Source organism: Nicotiana tabacum, chromosome 10, assembly GCF_000715075.1.
Source record: "Nicotiana tabacum cultivar K326 chromosome 10, ASM71507v2, whole genome shotgun sequence".
Taxonomy (NCBI): Eukaryota; Viridiplantae; Streptophyta; class Magnoliopsida; order Solanales; family Solanaceae; genus Nicotiana; species Nicotiana tabacum.
The window spans coordinates 90967611-90988542 of record NC_134089.1 but is presented as its reverse complement, the minus strand read 5'-3'; the positions used below and the strand labels follow the sequence as shown (position 1 = coordinate 90988542).

At 37.8% G+C, this 20932-nt stretch overlaps 1 non-coding gene across 1 annotated transcript; it reads right to left on the bottom strand.

Annotated features, from left to right (window-relative positions):
- Positions 1-9962: 9962 nt before the first annotated feature.
- LOC142165693 (small nucleolar RNA R71) lies at positions 9963-10069 on the bottom strand. Its single transcript, XR_012696342.1, has one exon. It is a non-coding gene; the product is annotated as a small nucleolar RNA R71 (small nucleolar RNA).
- Positions 10070-20932: the final 10863 nt, after the last annotated feature.

The following is a 20932-nucleotide window of genomic DNA, read 5'->3' as shown; positions in this document are numbered from 1 at the left end:
TTTGAAGAACTGTGAGAAATGAATTGACAAGCAATAATTTTATAGTTTAATTATGTTATATTTATTGGAATATATAAATAATGTTAGTCACGTTCAATTCTATTAACACATATATATCAATAATATAAAGTGAAATAAAACAAGTATGTAATTTCTACTTTATGGCAAGAATAAAATGAAATAGTAGATTGTTAACATGATATAACTCTATTTTCATTTCTTTTACCTTAATCGTTTTGTTTTCATTAATTGTTTATTATTATAATTATTTCTCTAACTTATTCATCTTTTATGATAGTTTTAACTATGTCAAATTTATCGAAACTTGAATTTGTGGTGCTTGACATCACCGGGAGGAACTATTTATCATGGGCCCTTGATGCTGAAATTCACCTTGACACTAAAGGTCTTGGAAATACTATTATACAAGGAAATGAAGCATCAAATCAGGATAAAGCGAAGGCCATGATTTTCCTTCGTCATCATCTACATGAAGGATTAAAAACTGAATATTTAACCATAAAAGATCCACTTGAATTATGGATTAATTTGAAGAATCGGTATGACCATCTAAAACTTACGGTATTACCGAAAGCTCGGTATGAGTGGATACATTTAAGGCTGCAAGACTTTAAAACCGTACATGAGTATAATTCTGTTATCTTTAAAGTAAGTTCTCTATTAAAATTATGTGGAGACACTATCACAGATGAGGACTTATTGGAAAAAACATTTTCTACTTTTCATGCTTCAAATGTGGTGCTACAACAACAATACCGTGAAAAAGATTTTAAGAAATATTCTGAGTTAATCACATTCTACTTGTGACAGAGCAGAATAATACTCTATTAATGAAAAATCGTGAAGCCCGTCCCACTGGGTTAACTCCATTTTCGGAAGTGAATGCTGTAGCAGCATATGATAAGTTTGAAAGAAAATAAAATAATTATCGTGGTCGTGGACATGGTCGTAAACGTGGACGTGGTAAGAGAACAATTATCGTCATTATGGTGGAAATAAATTGGAGAACAATAAGGGTTCTCAAATTAATCATTCAAAAGGTAAAACTAGTATGTGTCACCAATGTGGTATGAATGGTCATTGGGCACGCGTTTGTCGTACGCCAAATTATTTTATCAAACTTTATCAAGCCTCCCTCAGAAAAAAAGAAAATAATGTGGAGGCACACTTGACCTTTCAAAATAATGATGATGAAGCAGGTCCCTCAAACAAATATGATTCTAAGGCACATCTTGCATATAAAGATGATGATTTTGGAGGCCTAACAAATATTACTCATTTAGAAGCTGGAGACTTATTTGAGGATATTGACTGAAGAACTAATCATCTTACTGAGGAATGAAGCTATAAAAGTTGTTATTTTTATGTTTGCAACTAATTTATTTTTCTTGAGTGTATTTTCCTAATGCATCATGTGTTGCTAGTTTCTACATTCCTAATGTATTTCTTAATATTTTTTTTTTGTTTGTCTTTCATAATTCTTATGATGTATTTTTTGTTTTTATTTATGAAGAATATGAAAATTTCCCAGTATTTAGTTGGACTCAAGATTAATAAAGATGATACATGTCTTCTGGATAGTGCTACAACATACACTATTTTAAAAGATAAGAGATATTTCTCTTATTTGGTAATAAAAGAAGCGAATGTTAATACAATATCCGGTAGTACAAGATTAATTGAAGGTTCTGGAAGAGCCAATTTATTACTACCAGGAGGAACAAATTTGGCTATTGATGAAGCACTATATTGTAGTAAAATCTCAAAAAAACGTATTAAGTTTCAAAGATATTCGACAAAATGGATATCATATTGAGACTACAAATGATAAAAAGATTGAATTCTCTTGTGCTGCATGTTCTCAAGGAAAATGAATTATTAAGCCATCAACTATTAAAGTTAGGATGGAATCCCCTGCTTTTCTGGAACGTATACAGGGTGATATATGTGGGCCCATTCACCCTCCATGTGGGCCATTTAAATATTATATGGTTTTGGTAGATGCATCTACAAGATGGTCACATGTGTGCTTATTGTCAACTCGCAATATGACATTTGCGAGATTGTTGGCTCTAATAATAAAGCTTGGAGCACAATTTCCAGATTATGCAATTAAGACAATTCGTCTTGATAATGCTGGTGAGTTTACATCCCAAGCCTTTAATGATTATTGTATTTCAACTGGGATAACAATTGAGCATCCGGTTTCTCATGTTCATACACAGAATGGTCTAGCAGAATCATTGATCAAACGCCTCCAATTAATCGCTAAACCAATGCTTATGAGAACAAAATTTCCCATTTCGGTATGGGGTCATGCTATTTTGCACACAACAACACTTGTGCGGATAAGGCCCACAAGTTATCATAAAGTCTCTCCATTGCAATTGGCTTTTGGTCAGGAGCCAAATATTTCCCATCTTAGGATCTTTGGTTATGCGATATATGTTCCAATTGCTCCACCACAACGCACAAAGATGGGTCCTCAAAGAAGGTTGGGGATATATGTTGGATATGAATCTCCTTCTATTATAAAATATCTAGAGCCGATGACTGGAGATTTATTTACGACAAGATTTTCTAATTACCAATTTAATGAATCAGTATATCCAACATTAGGGGGAGAAAATAAGCAGCTGAAAAAGAAGATAGATTGGAATGCATTATCACTGACTAATTTAGATCCTCGAACAAATCAATGTGAACAAGAGGTTCAAAAGATTATTCATTTACAAAATATTGCAAATCAATTGCCAGATGCATTCACTGACCTACCAAGGGTGACTAAGTCACATATTCCAGCTGCTAATGCTCCAATTCAAGTTGATATCCCGGTCGGACAATTAATTAAAGCAAATGAGTCTAAGCCATGCTTGAAACGTGGTAGACCAATCGGTTCTAAAGATAAAAATCCTCGAAGAAGAAAAAAAGGAGCAAGTAATCAAAGTGAACATAACACAGAGGTAGTGGCTCAAGAAGAGCCCCAAGACGTAACAAATGATAAGATCTTAGAGGAGGTCCAGGTACCTGAAAATAATGAGAATGAAGAGATATCAATAAGTTACGTCTCAACCGGGAAAAGATGGAACCGAAGTAATATTTTTATCGATAACATTTTTGCTTATAATGTTGTTGTTGAAATAATGCAACAAGATGAGGATCTTGAACCAAAATCTGTCAATGAATGTAGACAGAGAAATGATTGGCCAAAATGGAAAGACGCTATCCAGACAGAGTTAACTTTACTTGGAAAACGTAAAGTCTTCGAACCCATAGTTCGAACACCTGAAAGCATAAAGCCAGTAGGGTATAAATGGGTTTTTGTGCGAAAACGAAATGATAAAAATGAAGTCGTTAGATATAAAGCGCAACTTGTGGCACAAGGGTTTTCCCAAAGGCCTGAAATTGATTATATGGAGACATATTCTCTTGTAGTGGATGCTATCACCTTCAGGTATCTCATAAATATGGCAGTGCAAGAAAAACTTGATATGCATCTAATGGATGTTGTTACAACCTATTTGTATGGATTATTAGACAATGAAATTTTTATCAAAGTACCTGAAGGGTTTAAAGTACCAGAAGCATATAAAAGTTTTCGAGAAACTTGTTCAATAAAGCTTCAGTAATCTTTATACGGATTGAAATAATCAGGTCGTATGCGGTATAATCTCCTGAGTGAATACCTGTTGAAAGAAGGGTACAAGAATGATCCAATTTGTCCTTGTGTCTTTATAAAAAGGTATGGATCTGAATTTGTTATAATCGCCGTGTATGTTGATGTTTTAAATATCATTGGAACTCCTGGGGAGCTTCCAAAAACAGTAGACTGTTTGAAGAAAGAATTTGAAATGAAAGATCTTGGAAAGACAAAATTTTGTCTTGGTCTACAAATTGAGTATATGAAAGATGGAATATTTGTCCATCAATCAACATACACCGAAAAGATTTTAAAGCGATTTTATATGGATAAAGCACATCCATTGAGTACCCCGATGGCTGTGAGATCATTTGATATAAAGAAAGATCCATTCCGACCTCATGAAAATGATGAAGAGCTTCTTGGTGGCGAAGTACCATATCTTAGTACAATTGGGGCATTAATGTATCTTGCCAATAATTCTCGACCAGATATAGCTTTCTCAGTAAGCTTATTGGCAAGATTTAGTTCTTCACCAACACAAAGACACTGAAATGGTATTAAACATATATTTAGATACTTCCAAGGGACCATTGATATGAGTTTATTTTATTCAAATGAATCCAAGCCATCATTGATTGGTTATACAAATGCAGAATATTTGTCTGATCCACACAAAAGTCAATCTCAGACAGGCTATTTATTTACAAGTGGAGGTACAGCCATATCATGACGTTCGACAAAACAAACCCTGGTTGTTACTTCTTCAAATCATGCAGAGATAATAGCCATTCACGAAGCAAGTCGAGAATGCGTTTGGTTGAGATCGATAACTCAACACATTCAGCAAACATGTGATCTTTTTTCGAAAGAGAATATTCCAACAATATTGTATGAAGACAATGCTGCATGCATAGCTCAATTGAAAGGAGGATATATCAAAGGGGATAGAACAAAACACATTTCACCGAAATTCTTTTTCATTTATGATCTTCAGAAGAATGGTGAAATAAATGTACAACAAGTTCGTTCAAGTGATAATTTGGCTGATCTGTTCACTAAGGCATTACCAACCTCAATATTTAAAAAGTTGATATATAAGATTGGAATGCGTCGTCTTCGAGACATTAAGTGATTTTTCATCAGGGGGAGTAACTACACGCTGCACTCTTTTCCTTAACAAAGGTTTTGTCCCACTGGGTTTTCCTAGTAAGGTTTTTAATGAGGCAGTAAGCAATGCATATTATAAATAACTATGTACTTCCCAATATTTTTTTTGTAAGTTCTTAATGAAGCACATTATCTTATATGGACATCCAAGGGGGAGTGTTATAAATAGTTTGTACATTGGATGCTACATTGGATGTCCATGTTGTGAATAACATAGTTTGTGCATTGGATGCTACATTGGATGCCCATGTGTGAATAACTTAAAGATTAAATCTTCTACTTTATGTCCATCATCTTTACTTTTTATGCATATAAAAGACTATGTAATTGCATTGGAAAGATACACCAAAGTAAAAGAAGAAAATACTTCTTCCTTCTTTCTATCTTTTCTTATTTACATTTTAATGCATTGCTTTTATTTTATAACAATTCTTCATATTTTGGTGTTTGTGTTGTAGTAGCGAAAAAGTAATGGGAATTAATCTAATTTGAGAAGGTACATTAAATAAGATTTTTCTTTTCAAAATACAGTATGAAGTTCAGTTAAACAAGGAAAGCTCCTTTAATTTGCTCACAAAACATTAAAACTTGACTAATAATTTTTGGGAATCCAATTCTTTTAAACTTTTTTCTTTAAATAGAAAAAGGAATTCTTTATAAAAGCTCTTTAACGTACATGGTCCACCTAAATGGGAGTGCTTTATTGGCAAAATGGCAATGATGTCATTGAGGGCCTCGCACGTAATCCAAATTCCAAAATTGAACGACTGAAGCTTTAAAATAAAATATTTTTCAAAAACAAAAATATTTTTTTCAGTTTTTAAAAAACGAAAATATTTTATTAAAAAACTTTTTTTTTTTCTGTTTTTACAAAAAAGAAATTCTTTAAAAAAATGATTTTTTTTAAATAAAAACTGAATTGTTTTTTGTAAAAACTGGAAAAAAGAAGACTTTACTAAATTAGTGGATTATTGGTGCATTAGTTTAAAAAAACGAAAATATTTTGCAAAATATTTTTTTTAAGTTTTACAAAAAGAATAATTATTATTTTTAGTTTAGCATTGACCTAACGGTCAAAGGGCATAAGTGAACCAAAAAAGTGGATGAAGGGGTATTTTTAGCCCAATAAGTGAATAAAGGGTACTTTTAAAATTTTAAAATAGTTTAGGAGCATTTTGAACCCTTTTCCGTAAGTAAAAATATTTAAGGTATCTAACAGCCTAAAATTTTATGGAGTAATTTACGTGCCCACAGAGTTGAAGTTGGTTGACATAGCCACTTTTATATATTTAAAAAATTATATTAATCCTTCAACAAATAAATATATGTTGAAATTTTAATATTAAAATTTAAAATTTTTCTAATATTTTGATCTTTAAATTAAACTAACTAAATTCTAGCATAATTCTGATGGAATGTGATTTAATGAATATAAACTATTATAAAAATATGAAATTCTAATGCGAGTTAAATTTCGTGTGTTCACAAAATAATTTTCATATCAAATACCACAACAAAAACAACAATGTTGTGACGCCTCAATCCCAACTTTGCCTATGTGAGGTCGCTAACATTGTTAGTCCCAAGCCAACACAAAGGAAGAGGGTTGTGGTAGGTGACCAGCCAACATAAAACTTGTCAATTCATAATGAATTTATGACAGAAAAAATCATAATTATAATTAATAATTGATTTTTCACGGAACAAAATTTAGAATTTTGAGAACTTCGACGGGGCAAGCTTCTTCTTTTATTAGGTTAGTTAAAAAGAATTGATAATCATCATTCTCATGATTTTATATTTTCTTATTAACTTTTACTTATATAAATTTATACATAAATTTAAAATAATTCTTATGAGATTTTTTAAAGACTTTGTTTTTTGAGACGAGGTTCGCGTGCAATGCGCGTACTCTAAAATTAGTAATTAAATAAAAGTATTTACCCTATTCGGTCACACAAAAGTAGGGGTGAGCATATATCGGGTAAAATCGATAACCCGAACTATTAATTATTTATTGGGTTATTGGTATTGGGTTATTGGGTTAACGGTTCGGTAACGAGTTAATTTTTTTTATTGAATTATCGGTTCAGATTCGGTTTGGCAATTCTGTTATTGGGTAAAACCGATAACCCAATAAGGATTAACTAATTTACTAGTTTACCCTTAAGTATATACATACTAGGATTTCATAATTCATAGTTCACTCTTTGATTTCCCTATTCTTTCTCAGTTTCTCCCCCTCATGCCCTCACCAGTCAGCCCGTCAAGACTCAGGCCGGTGTCAGTCGCATTTCTCAGCTTCTTTCTTTCACTCTTCAGTCACATCTTCACTTCATTTCTCATATCCATCAGATTCTTCAGTCGCATCTTCACTTCACTCTTCAGTCGCATTTCTCAGCCGCATTCTTCAGCTTCATCTTGATTCTTCGTGTAGGTTTTTAGTTGCTTCATCTCCATCTTTTTCTTAGTTCGTTTCAAAGCATTCTCGCTCTGGATTTTTCTTAGTTTGTTTGAAAGTTGAAGTGAGATTTGTCGTGTGCGTTAATTGTTGAGCTGTTACAAAGTTGTATTATGTCAGTTATTATAAAATTTGTATTTCATAACTAATAAACTTTTTAATCTATATACATAATTCTGAACTAGAGTAAAAAAGTAGATATCAATGTACAAAGAGTTACTGTTAGTCGTTTGAACAAAGAAGATCTTAAGAACACTGATTTTACCGAAACTGTTGTATACATTGCAAATCTTATAAAACTGTTTTAGCAAAATAATTTATACCGAAACTGTTTTATATATTGCGAAACTATTTTAGTTATTTTATCTTATCGGGTAAACCGATAATTGAACCGATAATGATCGATAATCGATTAACCGATAACCGATAACCAATATCTTATCGGTTTGGTTATCGGGTTATGATATTTGCAAACCGATAATATTCATAACCGAACCGAACCGACCGATGCCCACCCTTACACAAAAGGAGAAAGGGAAAGAAAGAAGAGGCAGAGGATTTCGCAGGAATCACGGACTGCACTTAAAGATACTCTTTGCAATCACTACAATTTGCAGCAGATGCTCATCCTCTGACACCTACCAAGAGGTCAGGTACCTGATAATAGGCTACATAAATGATATTTGCACCCTAATTATACCATGCTTTATTGTTGTTTTAAAGGCTAAATGATAACAAAATGCTCTAATTGGTGTTCTTTTGCTTCACAGGGATTAATCCAAGTTAAGAAGAACTATGGAGTGTTTTGGAGTCAATAATATGAAGAAAACGTCCGATCAAGAAGCACCCAAGCGGAAAGAAGCAAAAAGCGGACTGGATTTGAATCCATCGCGACCGCGGTGGACCGCGGCAGGCCACAGACGCGAGGCAGAATGGTTGGCTCTCACCGCTGTCGCGCCGTGATCTGCCGCGACCGCGATGAACTGTGCAGTTACCAGAAATTTTGGGGACCAAAGTGTAACTCGGGGAAAACTTATCCCAAACCCTTATAAACTCTAGAAGTTCGCCCAAGAAAGTATTAAGCTTGTTTTTAGACTACTTTGGAGGCAAGAACAAGTGTGAGAAGATCAACCAAACATTAGAGTTTTTCTATCTTCTCTTTATTATTGCAATTTCACATTATGAACAATTTAGTAGTTTTCTCTTGCTTTGTTATGAGTAGCTAAACATTTAATCTAGGGTTGATGGAACCATTTGTTGGATGAGGTTTTGACTCAACTTTGTTATAATCGAGCCGAATTTATTATATGATTGTTCAACTACGTCTTGTATGGTGATTAATTGAATGTGCCCTTGATTAATCGTGTCTAATTGCCTTGTGTTGCTTGAGAAAGAATACTAGGCTAGATTGCTGTGGAACAACACCACTTTTGGATACTTGAAGAGAATCATTACTTGAACTTAAAAGTGGGGTTAGAGATAACGAAACTTTGGTGGGATAATTCAGAGCTGCACGAAGTGTCAGCTAGGGTAGTTCGAGAGAATGCTCTAGTAAATTATCGTAGTTGATCGAGAGATAATTACGATAACTCATAGCTCATAATCCTCAGAGAAGTATTACGATGAGATTATAGCAAAAGAGTTAAGACTTAAACTAGCAATTGGGGAAATCAATACCCTAGACCTTTTTACCATTGAATTATCTTTGATTTAGCGTATTATTGTTTTTTGTATCATTTGAAGTAGTTAAACAAAAACCCAATTTTTATTGACAAAAATCTTGCATCTGGAAATTGTTTGAGTTGATAATAGCATTGCCAAGAGTTGTAATAGATAGGTTAGTTCCCTGAGGATTCGACTCCGGACTTAAAACTGGATTATATTTGCAACGACCGCTTTGTCTTTTAGAAGGCATAGTTGCGCGTGATCAAATTTTGGCGCCGTTGCCGAGGAACTTAATGGCGTTATTTATTACAACTTAGAAGTAGTGCTAGAATTATTAGTTTAGATCAATTTTCGAAGGTGTTAAACAATTTCTTTTTCATTGAAATTCTCACGTTTGAACTCTTGTGGGATTTAGGTGTATGCCTAGGAATTATTCGAGGACTGGAGAACTGCTTGAAGGACTCTCAGACCCCGAGAAAACATTCAGGGCATTGAACCGTGCCAACAGGAAGAATAAACAATCACAATAAACACAATAACTTGAATTTGACATGGGTGACGTAAATAACATCGACTGAAACATCAGGGATGAGCCAGCTGACCCAAACATCATAGTGGTGGCACCTCTTGTGCCAAAAGCTGCACTTTTTGATTGCGCACAACCAACAGCTGACAACCTGGCCACTGCCATTGCTGTGCCCCCAATACAAGCAGAGACATTCCAGATCACCAACAACATGTTGCATCTTTTGCAGAATAAGGGATTGTTCTCCGGATCACACATTGAAGACCCTAATCAACATTTGAATTTTTTTTTTGTCGATTTGTGTGACCCAAAGGCAGCCAAATGTGACCCCAGAAGATATCAAGCTATTACTGTTCCCATTCTCTGTGACTGGGGAAGCTCAGATTTGGCTGAATTTGCTCCCAATAAATTCCATTGTCACCTGGGAGGAATTAGTCAAGCAGTTCCTGAACAAGTTTTACCCGCCCAACAAGATTGCAAGACAGATTGATGAGATTTTGTAGTACAAGCAGCAGCCTACTGAGACCTTGCAGGAAACTTGGGAAAGGTTCAAAGGGATGCTATTGAAGTGTCCCCACCATGGTATTCCAGACCAGATGCTTGGCCAGAGATTCTATATGGGGTTAGCAGACAATCTAAAGGCCAACGTAGATGCTTCAGCTGGGGGTGCATTTTTGAGTAAGATATTCACCGAGTGCGAAATCCTTCTTGACAAGATGTCCCAGAATTCGGGGTGGATGACGAGAGGCACAACACTGGCACCAATGGTGCATTCAGTTCCTCTTGACCCAAATAATTTGCATGCAGAGAATATAGCCACACTCATGACTCAGATGAGTATATTGACAAAGAAGATTAATGAGATGGGTACAAAGCAAGTGCATGTTGTTGACACAACAAATGGAGGACTGTGTACACCCTGTATTAATCAGTCTTATGTGTGTTCATGGAGTGGAGAAGGTGACAACCAAGGGTTAAGAGAGGATATGAATTATGTCAACAACTTTGGGGGTCAGAGACAAGGAGGACAACAGTGGAGACCAACACCCAATCAGCAGTACAAACCAAACATGCCATAACCTGGAGGTATGCAGCCCCAAGGCCAAATGGTGCCATATCAGAGATAATAGGGATATCCATAGCAGAACCAGCAACAATTGGCATATCAGCCACCTCCTCAGCAACAAGATAACAACATGGTAGAGATCAGGGGTATGCTTCAACAACTCATTGGAATGAATGGTAAAATGCAGGAAAAGTTGGCAGTTCATGACTCAACAATAAAGAACATTGAAACTCAATTGGGGCAGCTATCCATGGCCTTAAACAACCGCACCCAGGGAACATTGCCAGCAGATACGAACATTAACCCCAAGGAGCAAAATCCGAATCAGCTGATGGCCGTAAGTCTCCGGAATGGGAGAGATTTAGACAGGGAGCAAGAAGTTGCACAATCCAACAAAGAGACTACGCCAGCTACTCTAGTTCTATTGGAGGTAGATGAATCAGCGGAACTTACTGAAGTGGTGATTGAACAAGTTCAGGATAATAAGGGTAAGGCTAAGGAGAGTGAACAAGCTGCAGAACAGGTGGTACCTCTTGTTCCACAGAACCCCAACAGAGAGAAGCCAGCAAGCAGTGCACAAAGGGTGATACCTGCACCATTCCTCAGACACTGGCAAAACAAAAGAAGGAAGATCAATACAGGAAATTCATGGAGATGCTTCGTCAAATTCAATTGAATATTCCTCTGATGGATGCTTTGAGGGAGATGCCAGGCTATGCAAAGATGATGAAGGATCTAATGTCACGAAAATTTGACTTTCAGGACCTATCCATAGTAACTCTGACACAGACTTGCAGTGCAGTAATGACAAGGCCCATGGCTCAAAAGATGTCTGACCCAGGTAGCTATACTATTCCGTGCACTATTAGGAGTTATGCCTTTGCAAAGGAATTATGTTACTTAGGAGCCAGCATAAACTTGATGCCGCTGGCCATATATACCAAACTGGGCATTGGCAGAGCTAGACCGACTTTGATGCTTTTGCAACTAGTTGACCGCACAATTAAAAGGCCGACGGGGATTCTTGATGATGTGTTGGTACAAGTGGGGAAGTTTATATTCCCTGCAAACTTTGTTATTCTGGATTGCCAGGTAGATGAAGAGATACCTATCATTTTAGGGAGTCCATTCTTAGACACTGGTAGAGTACTAATCGATTGTGAAAGTGGGGAATTAAAAATGAGGTTGAACGATGAAAAAGTCATATTAAATGTTCAACAATCCATGAGGAGGCCCAGTGAATATGCTAATTGCTCCCTAGTGGAGGCAGTGGATGTGATCCTGCACGAAGATGATGAGACCCTGACTGCTAAAGATCCATTAGAGGCTTGTCTGACAAATTTAGAGGAGATGGATGGTAAAGGGTTGGTAGAGTGGGTCATGGCACTCGAAGGCCAAGGATTCTGGAAAAAGGAGCCTCAGTTCGAGTCCCTGGAGTTAGAAAAGAGGGCTACACCACTAACAAAACCATCAGTGGAGGAACCACCCAAACTGGAGTTGAAATCGCTCCTAGCTCACCTCAGGTATGTTTTCTTAGGGCTTGATTCTACTTTGCCTGTTATTATATCATTCGGTCTGCTAGATGTGCAGGTAGAGAAGCTCCTACAGGTGCTACAGGAATGTACGACTGCCATTGGTTGGACCATGGCGGACATAAAGGGTATCAACCCAGAATTTTGTATGCACAAAATTCTCTTGGAAGAAGGGAACAAACCTTCTAGAGAACATCAAAGAAGGTTGAACCCAAATATGAAAGAGGTGGTGAAGAAGGAAGTGATCAAATGGTTAGATGTGGGTATCATCTTCCCCATCTCTGACAGTAATTGGGTCAGCCCTGTTCAGTGTGTGTCGAAAAAGGGAGGAATGACATTTGTACAAAATGAGAATAATGAGTTGATCTTGACTCATACAGTCTCAGGATGGCGGATTTGCATGGATTACCGAAAATTGAACACAGCCACCCGGAAGGACCATTTTCCCTTGCCATTCATTGACCAAATACGGGACAGATTGTCTGGGCGATCTCACTTCTGTTTCTTGTATGGATATTCAGGGTACAATTAGATTTCAATAGCCCTCGAAGACAGAGAGAAAACATCATTCACCTGTCCCTATGACATCTTTGCCTTTCGGAGAATGCCCTTTGGGCTTTGCAATGCACCGACGACATTTCAACAGTGCATGTTAGCCATTTTCACGGACATGATGGAGGACATGGTGGAGGACATTATGGAGGTATTTATGGATGATTTCTCCGTGGTGGGGGGTTCATTCGAGGATTGTCTTCACAACTTAAGAAGAGTGCTAAGAAGATGTGTGGAGACAAATTTAGTGCTGAACTGGGAAAAATGCCATTTTATGGTGCAAGAAGGGATAGTCTTGGGGCATCAAGTGTCCAGTAAAGGAATCGAGGTTGACTATGCTAAGGTTGACATGATTGAGAAATTGCCACCGCCTACTTCAGTCAAGGCAGTGAGAAGTTTCCTTGGGCACGCCAGGTTCTACAGGCGATTCATAAAAGACTTCTCTAAGATTGCTAACCCTTTATGCAAACTCCTTGAAAAGGATCAGCCCTTTGTGTTTTCTAATGATTACAAGTTGGCATTTGAGGAGCTGAAGAAGAGATTGGTGACTGCACCCATCATTGTTGCACCCAACTAGGAGCAACCGTTTAAGCTCATGTGCGATGCAAGTGACTATGCTATAGGAGCAGACTTGGGGCAACAATACTGATGCACCCGATTTACTATGCAAGCATAATGCTAAGCAGTGCACAACTCAATTACACCATGACGAAAAAGGAGATGTTGGTTGTCATTTTTGCATTCGACAAATTCAGGTCATACTTGATTGGCTTGAAAGTTATTGTTTATACTGACCATGCAGCAATTAGGTACTTGATAGAAAAGAAGGAGTCAAAGCCACACTTGATTCACTGGGTTCTTTTGTTACAAGAATTCGATCTGGGGATCTGTGACAGAAAAGGGACATAGAACCAAGTAGCTGATCACCTCTCAAGGTTGGAAGGAGATGAAAAGAAGTTAGAGGTTTAGGATATAATAGAGACATTCCCGGATGAACAGTTACTAGCAATGACAATGGAGGAGGCACTATGGTATGTTGATATTGCTAATTATTTAGCAAGTGGTATTGTACCTTATGAACTCTCCCCAATTCAAAAGAAAAAGTTCTTTAGTAATTGTCGGTCTTATTATTGGGATGTACCTCTACTATTTAAAATATGCGTAGATAACATGATCCGGGTGTGTATCCCCAAGAAAGATCAACATTCTATTTTGCAGGCTTGCCATACTTCACCATATGGTGGTCACTTTGGAGGAATTCGGACAACAACTAAGGTGTTAGAGTTGGGTTTGTATTGGCCAACTCTGTTCAAGGATGCCCATGCTTGGGTCAAAAGTTGCGATGAATGCCAAAGGACAGGCAACATATCTCGCAGACACGGGATGCCAATGACCACAATTCAAGAGCTGGAGGTTTTTGACATGTGGGGGATCGACTTCATGGGGCCATTTGTCAGCTCGTATGGTAATAAGTACATATTGGTAGCAGTTGACTATGTCTCCAAGTGGGTCGAAACAGTGGCTTTCCCAACCAATGATGCTAAAGGGGTAACAGGCTTTCTAAAGAAGAACATCTACACACGTTTTGGCACCCTGAGAGCAATACTCAGTGATAGCGAAACCCATTTCTGCAATAGAGCTTTCACACGGCTGTTGGAAAAGTATGGAGTTCGTCATAAAGTGACCACCCCGTACCACCCACAGTCAAGCGGGCAAGTTAAAGTGTCCAACAGGGGAATTAAAAGTGTCCTTACAAACAGTGAATGCAACAAGGACCGATTGGGCAAAGAAGTTGGATGATGTATTATGGGCGTACCACACAGCCTTCAAAACTCCAATTGGTATGACACCGTACAAGTTGGTGTTTGGAAAGTTATGACACCTTCCGGTAGAGCTTAAACATAAAGCACTTTGGGCATTGCGACAGTTGAACTTGGACATGGAGACAACATACACCAACAGAGTCACTGGGTTACATGAGCTAGAGGAATTCAGGTTCCAGGCATTCGAGAACGCTAGATTATACAAAGAAAGGATGAAACTAATGCATGATAAGCACATCGTGGACCGAAACTTCAACTCCGGAGAGCTAATGTTGTTATACAACTCAAGATTGAGGTTGTTTCAGGGTAAGTTGAAGTCCCAATGATTAGGACCCTTCAGAGTGGTGCAAATGTTCTCAAGTGGAGCTGTTGAGATTGAGTCAGAAGATGGGACGAATTAGTTCACAGTGAATGGGCAAAGGTTGAAACATTACCTTGGAATGGTAGAAGAGAAAGGGGATAGAGAGATAATAACGTTGGAAGAGCCCCAGTACGCGAATGAGGAATGATGATCCTAGCCTGCATCGTGCCGCGACATTAAATCAGGCGCTGCGTGGGAGGCAACCCACGAATGTTGTTGTTTTTGTTTCTTTTGTAACTTCCTATACAAAAAAAACCAAAACAATCATCGCACCGCGACCGCGGTAGAGGACGAGTATTCTGCCTTACATTTGCTCGACCCACCGCGACCGCGGTAGGATCGTGGTGAGGTGAGAGTATTCTGCCTCAAATTCCTTAACCCACCGCAGCCGCGGTGGGAATGCGGTCGACCGCGGTGATTCGTTGAGTTCCGTCGCCCAGGTAAGTTAATTTCAATTTTTTTTATTATTTTATTTTCTTTTCAAACCCCCCCTTTTAATTTCATTAAAACACCCGCCCCCTCTCACTTCCCCCTCTTCTCTCTCTCTCTAAACCCTAATCTCTCATCTCCCTCCTCTCTTCTTCTTCTTCTTCTTCTTCTTCACTTTTCCCACCTCCCCCATCTCCATTCATCCCACTCTCTCTTCCATCAAGGTATGTCACTACCCCCTCCCTCTTCTATTGTATTTTTGTTTTAAGTTTTATCTTAGTTCAATATTTAATTGTGTAGTATCTCTAGTTGAATTTTTTCTTTTAATTTTCTTCTTTTCTTGCTTTTTAATGGGTTATATGCACAATGTTGTAGAGTAGTGTGTGCACAATGTTGTAGAGATATGTGTGCTTGAATGTGTAAGACTAGTGTTGTGGGTGGTATGGTGAAGTGCAAATTGTGATTTGGGGGAAGCATTGATGTATCCATATGGGCTATATGTGTTAGGAAGTGTCTTGCCCACAAGGTGTTTGTGGAATTGCCCCAATAGAGTTATAAAGGCTAATGTGACCATGGTTGTGGTGAAGCCTGAGTAACCACCCATAGTTCACACACCTCACACCCTAACTGATAGGCGATTCTCTATTTGACAGGTAAATGCATCCATCTAGAAAGAGACACAACACAGGGTCCTCCGCTAGTGGATCAGGCAGTTCCTCGAGAGCTAGGGGTCAAGCCAGTGTGGCACAGTTTGATAGCACTAGGTTTGTCTCCAAACAGGCAAAGGACAGGTACAATGCAAAGGCATCTAAGAAATTGTTACCGAAGGTGCATATTGACCGAGCAGCTTTGCAAGTGGAATGCCCGAATATCTTTGCTGAGTTGAGGAGGCGTCAGCTGGACATCTTCTTTGAGGAACCGGAGGAGGCAAATGTACAGATGGTAAGGGAATTTTATGCCAACTGCCCGGAACATGAGGATGGGGTTGTCATAATACGCAATACCCGGGTAAATGCGTCCCTCGAAGCCATCCGCCGGGTATACCGACTACCAGTATTCATGGAGGAGATGGATGCTTATATTGCTTATCACCGCCCGAGGGTCAATTGGACACCAATTCTTGATGTCATATGTGTGATTGACAGGGAGTTTATATCGATAAAGCGTCTGATAACATTGAACTCACAATCTCTTAATTGGGAGGCAAAGTGCTGGCTCACCATTATCAACGGTCGCTTGCTACCCTCTAGCAACACGACTATGTCAATGGGCCACGGGCAGCGGCTATCAACAGTCTTATGACCCACCAGGATTTTGATATCGCCCGGCTCCTCCATAATGAGAAGTTCATTCGCTCACCTGAGATACTCAAAGGTTTTTACTTCCCTTCTCTAGTCACCAAGCTGTGCCGTCTTGCTAGAGTCCCTGAAAACCTTAGAGTTGATGAGAAATTGCCATTGAAAGCCCTGTTCCGGGCAAGCAAAATCTGAATTGGAAGAGAGCCGATGGTGATGGTTGAGGATGATGATGAATCTGATGATGATGCTGATGAAGCTGCTCTCCTACCACCTACGAGAGTTGATGAGGCGGACCCATCACAACCCCACCGAAGTACCCACATGACAGCCCTGGAATAAGAAATGGCTGGTCTCCGCACTTCTATCGATGATCTGGGCACCAGATTTGACACTCTGACCACTCAATAGGCCAAGTCGGAGAAGAAGATTATGGGATGGCTTCGAGCGCTAGGACGAGCATGTCACCTCGATCCTGACACCGTCTTTGATCAGGATTGATCTTCAGAGAAGTCCCCTTACCTTACTGTGCTTTATATTTGTTGACATGGGTACAAGCCAAACTTTTAAGTATGGGGTGGGGGATGGCTGTTGTTGTAAATAGACTGTATAACTTTGTATGATGCTGCTTTCTTTTTGATTGGTTGGTATTGTAGGGTCATGTAGTTAACTTCGACTTGGCCTAAAGATGGACACCTTTCGACAGATCTCTTGAGGGACATTAGTCGAACAAAAAAAAGAATATAAGGACTCTTCCTGATGACAGATATTTGAGACAGTTTCTTTAGGGAAGTTAGTCTAGAGAAAATACCAAAAAGATTTTTTTAGGTAGTGTAGTAACTCCCCCTTGATTTTTCTTTGTGCCATAGTTCTTTTCCAAGGGTTTAACTTGAACCAGGTGTATGTAGTTTTTTTTTTAGTTTTTAGTTAGTATTGATGGGCTACGAGCTGAAATAGAAAGAGAAACCCTTGGTGTTAATACACCTGAACACAATCGACACTAGAGTGTAACGCCTAGTCTCAGTGGTTGACTCTTGCTAAAGTGCCTTAAATTTGTATGTTTGTAACTGACTTGAACACTCAAAAGAGAGTGTCATGTTAAACCAATCTGGAGTGAGTCATGTGCCATGTGTGTGTGAGATGTACTGTATTCTATGCTTTACATTTAATGCCTAGAACTTGCCTTGTGTGTTTGCAAAGCGAAATAGTAGCTTCATTCAGTCTTAGAAGTGATATAGGCATTTTTTTGTTAAGCCAGATATATAAAGTAAACCCACCTAAATGTAATACATTGTAGTTAACCCCGTTGAGCCTATAAGCCTGTTTCTTTGGCAACCACATTGCGAACCTTACCCAATTGTTTGAATAGCCATATGTTTGAACCCTTTTTACCTCCCATGAGCACTTAAATGACCTTGACATATGCAAAAGTTAAAGTGTGGGGGTGGTGGTTTGGTTTTTGAGTGGAACCAATGAAATAGAAAAAAAGTGCAGTTTTGGGAAGAGTAAAAGAAGAAGTGCAGTGTAAAAAAAAGAATAAATGTAGTAGTTGATAAGTGGTAGCTTGATACAAATGCACCTAAATAAAGAGATGTTATAAAGAAAATGTGGTGGAACGTCTGGTTAACATAAGTATGATTTGGCAGGTTAATGTGATTGTATTAAAAGTGCTTAGGGAGGTTAGTCACTATATCCAAATATATCCTACCCATCCCTTAGCCTACATTACAACCGAGTGAAGTCCTAATTGATCTTAGACTGAATAGACTCGATTAGTAGACTAGTACACTACGGGCAAGCTTATGGTGCATCTTTGTGGCATGTGAATGTTCTTTTGGAGAGTGAGCGAATTTTATCTATCTGAGTTCCTAATTGTTCTTAATAATATTAATTGTGGAACTACTCTCTTGTGCGATGTGAGGGCATGTGAGTCACGAAGGAAAGGTAAGTCTTGACCTCTGTATAGAGTAGTTTGAGTAAGTACGAATATTGCATGGCATGTGAGATTCGACTTTTGAGGCAAAGGTTGTTCACTACTAGGTGCAACTTTGGTGAATTGTTCTTGGTGTGAATCGTTAAAGGGAAAGCTTAGGGAAGGAACTTTGATAGAGTGTGGTGGATTGCTCGAGGACTAGCAATGATTTAAGTGTGGGGTGTTGATAATAGGCTACATAGACGATATTTGCACCCTAATTATACCATGCTTTATTGTTGTTTTATAGGCTAAATGATAACAAAATGCTCTAATTGGTGTTCTTTTGCTTCGCAGAGATTAATCCAAGTTAGGAAGAACTATGGAGTGTTTTGGAGTCAATAATATGAAGAAAACGTCCAATCAAGAAGCACCCGAGCGGAAAGAAGCAAAAATGGACTGGGTTTGAATCCACCTCGACCGCAGTGGACCGCGGTTAGACCGCGACAGGCCACAGATGCGAGGCAGAATGGCTGGCTCTCACCGCGGTCGCGCCGTGATCTGTCGCGACCGCAGTGAACTGTCCAGTTGCCGAAAATTTTGGGGACCAAAGTGTAACTCGAGGAAAACTTATCCCAAACCCTTATAAACTCTAGAAGATCGCCCAAGAAAGTATTAAGCTTGTTTTTAGACTACTTTGGAGGCAAGAACAAGTGTGAGAAGATCAACCAAACATTAGAGTTTTTCTATCTTCTCTTTATTATTGTAATTTCACATTATGAACAATTTAGTAGTTTTCTCTTGCTTTGTTATGAGTAGATAAACATTTAATCTAGAATTGATGGAACCATTTGTTGGATGAGGTTTTGACTCAACTTTGTTATAATCGAGCCGAATTTATTATATGACTGTTCAACTACGTCTTGTATGGTGATTAATTGAATGTGCCCTTGATTAATCGTGTCTAATTGCCTTGTGTTGCTTGAGAAAGAATACTAGGTTAGATTGTTGTGGAACAACACCACTTTTGGGTAATTGAAGAGATTCATTACTTGAACTTAAAAGTGGGGGTTAGAGATAACGAAACTTTGGTGAGATAATTCAGAGCTGCACGAAGTATCAGCTAGGGTAGTTCGAGAGAATGCTCTAATAAATTATCGTAGTTGATCGAGAGATAATTACGATAACCATATCTCATAATCCTCAGAGAAGTATTACGGCGAGATTATAGCAAAAGAGTTAAGACTTAAACTAGCAATTGGAGAAATCAATATCCTAGACCTTTTTATCATTGAATTATCTTTGATTTAGCATATTGTTATTTTTAATATCATTTGAAGTAGTTAAACAAAAGCCCAATCTTTATTGATAAAATCTTGTATCTGAAAATTATTGAGTTGATAATAGCATTGCCAAGAGTTGTAATAGATAGGTTAGTTCCCTGAGGATTCGACTCCGGACTTAAAACTGGATTATATTTGCAACGACCGCCTTTTCTTTTAGAAGGCATAGTTGGGCGTGATCAGTACCCTCAGATATAGGGCTGTGCATAATTTGGTAAATACCGAATTACCGTACCAAAACCAAAAATTTTGATATTTGGTATTCGATATTTTGGTATTCGGTATGGTATTTGGTTTAAGTTTAAAAAAAATTGGTATTAGGTATGATATTTGGTATTTTAAAATAAAATACCGAAATACCAATACCGTACCGAAATATATATTTTATTACACAATGCACATATTATTAATTATAACATAAATAGAAGAATCTAAAATTTTACTTTCCTTTATTCTCTAAGCTCATCAATTAACTCTAAGTAAGTAACAAGACATTTCTAATGATCAAATTTATTCTTTTATGTACAATTTTCTCTCTCTAAGTTGATATTTTCTAGTTTTGGATAAATTTTTTGTCAACAAATATTTTTAGTTTTGTACTTTTGAGTACTTTAATTCAGAATATTACATTCTATGACTCTATGCACTAGTTAGTATTCAAACCGAAGTTATCAAACCAAATAAACCGAAATCGAATGGAGAAAAATCGAACCATACCGAATTTAATTGGTTACGGTATTGGTATTGCATTTTAAGAAACCGAATACCGAAAATACCGAACCGAAATGTCTAAATACCGTACCGTATCAACCGACGAACACCCCTACTCGGATATATACATATAATATGTCATGTTCCTTTTCTTTTCCACTTTTTTGCTTTTCCAGTTTACCCCTCAACCTTTAAGGGGTAGAAAACTATACCCCATTCACTTTTTTGAATAGAAAGACAACCCCTTGTACTCAAAAGATAAAGTAAATTCTAAGGGCCTCTGAGTTCCCTTTTAAGGGGACGTTTGGTATGAAGTATAAGAAGGTGTAGGGGTGGTACAAATTTAATCCCCCCTTAATACTATGTTTGGTTAGCAAACCAGATATAAGTTATCTCGGTGTTAATTTTAACACAGGATAACTTAT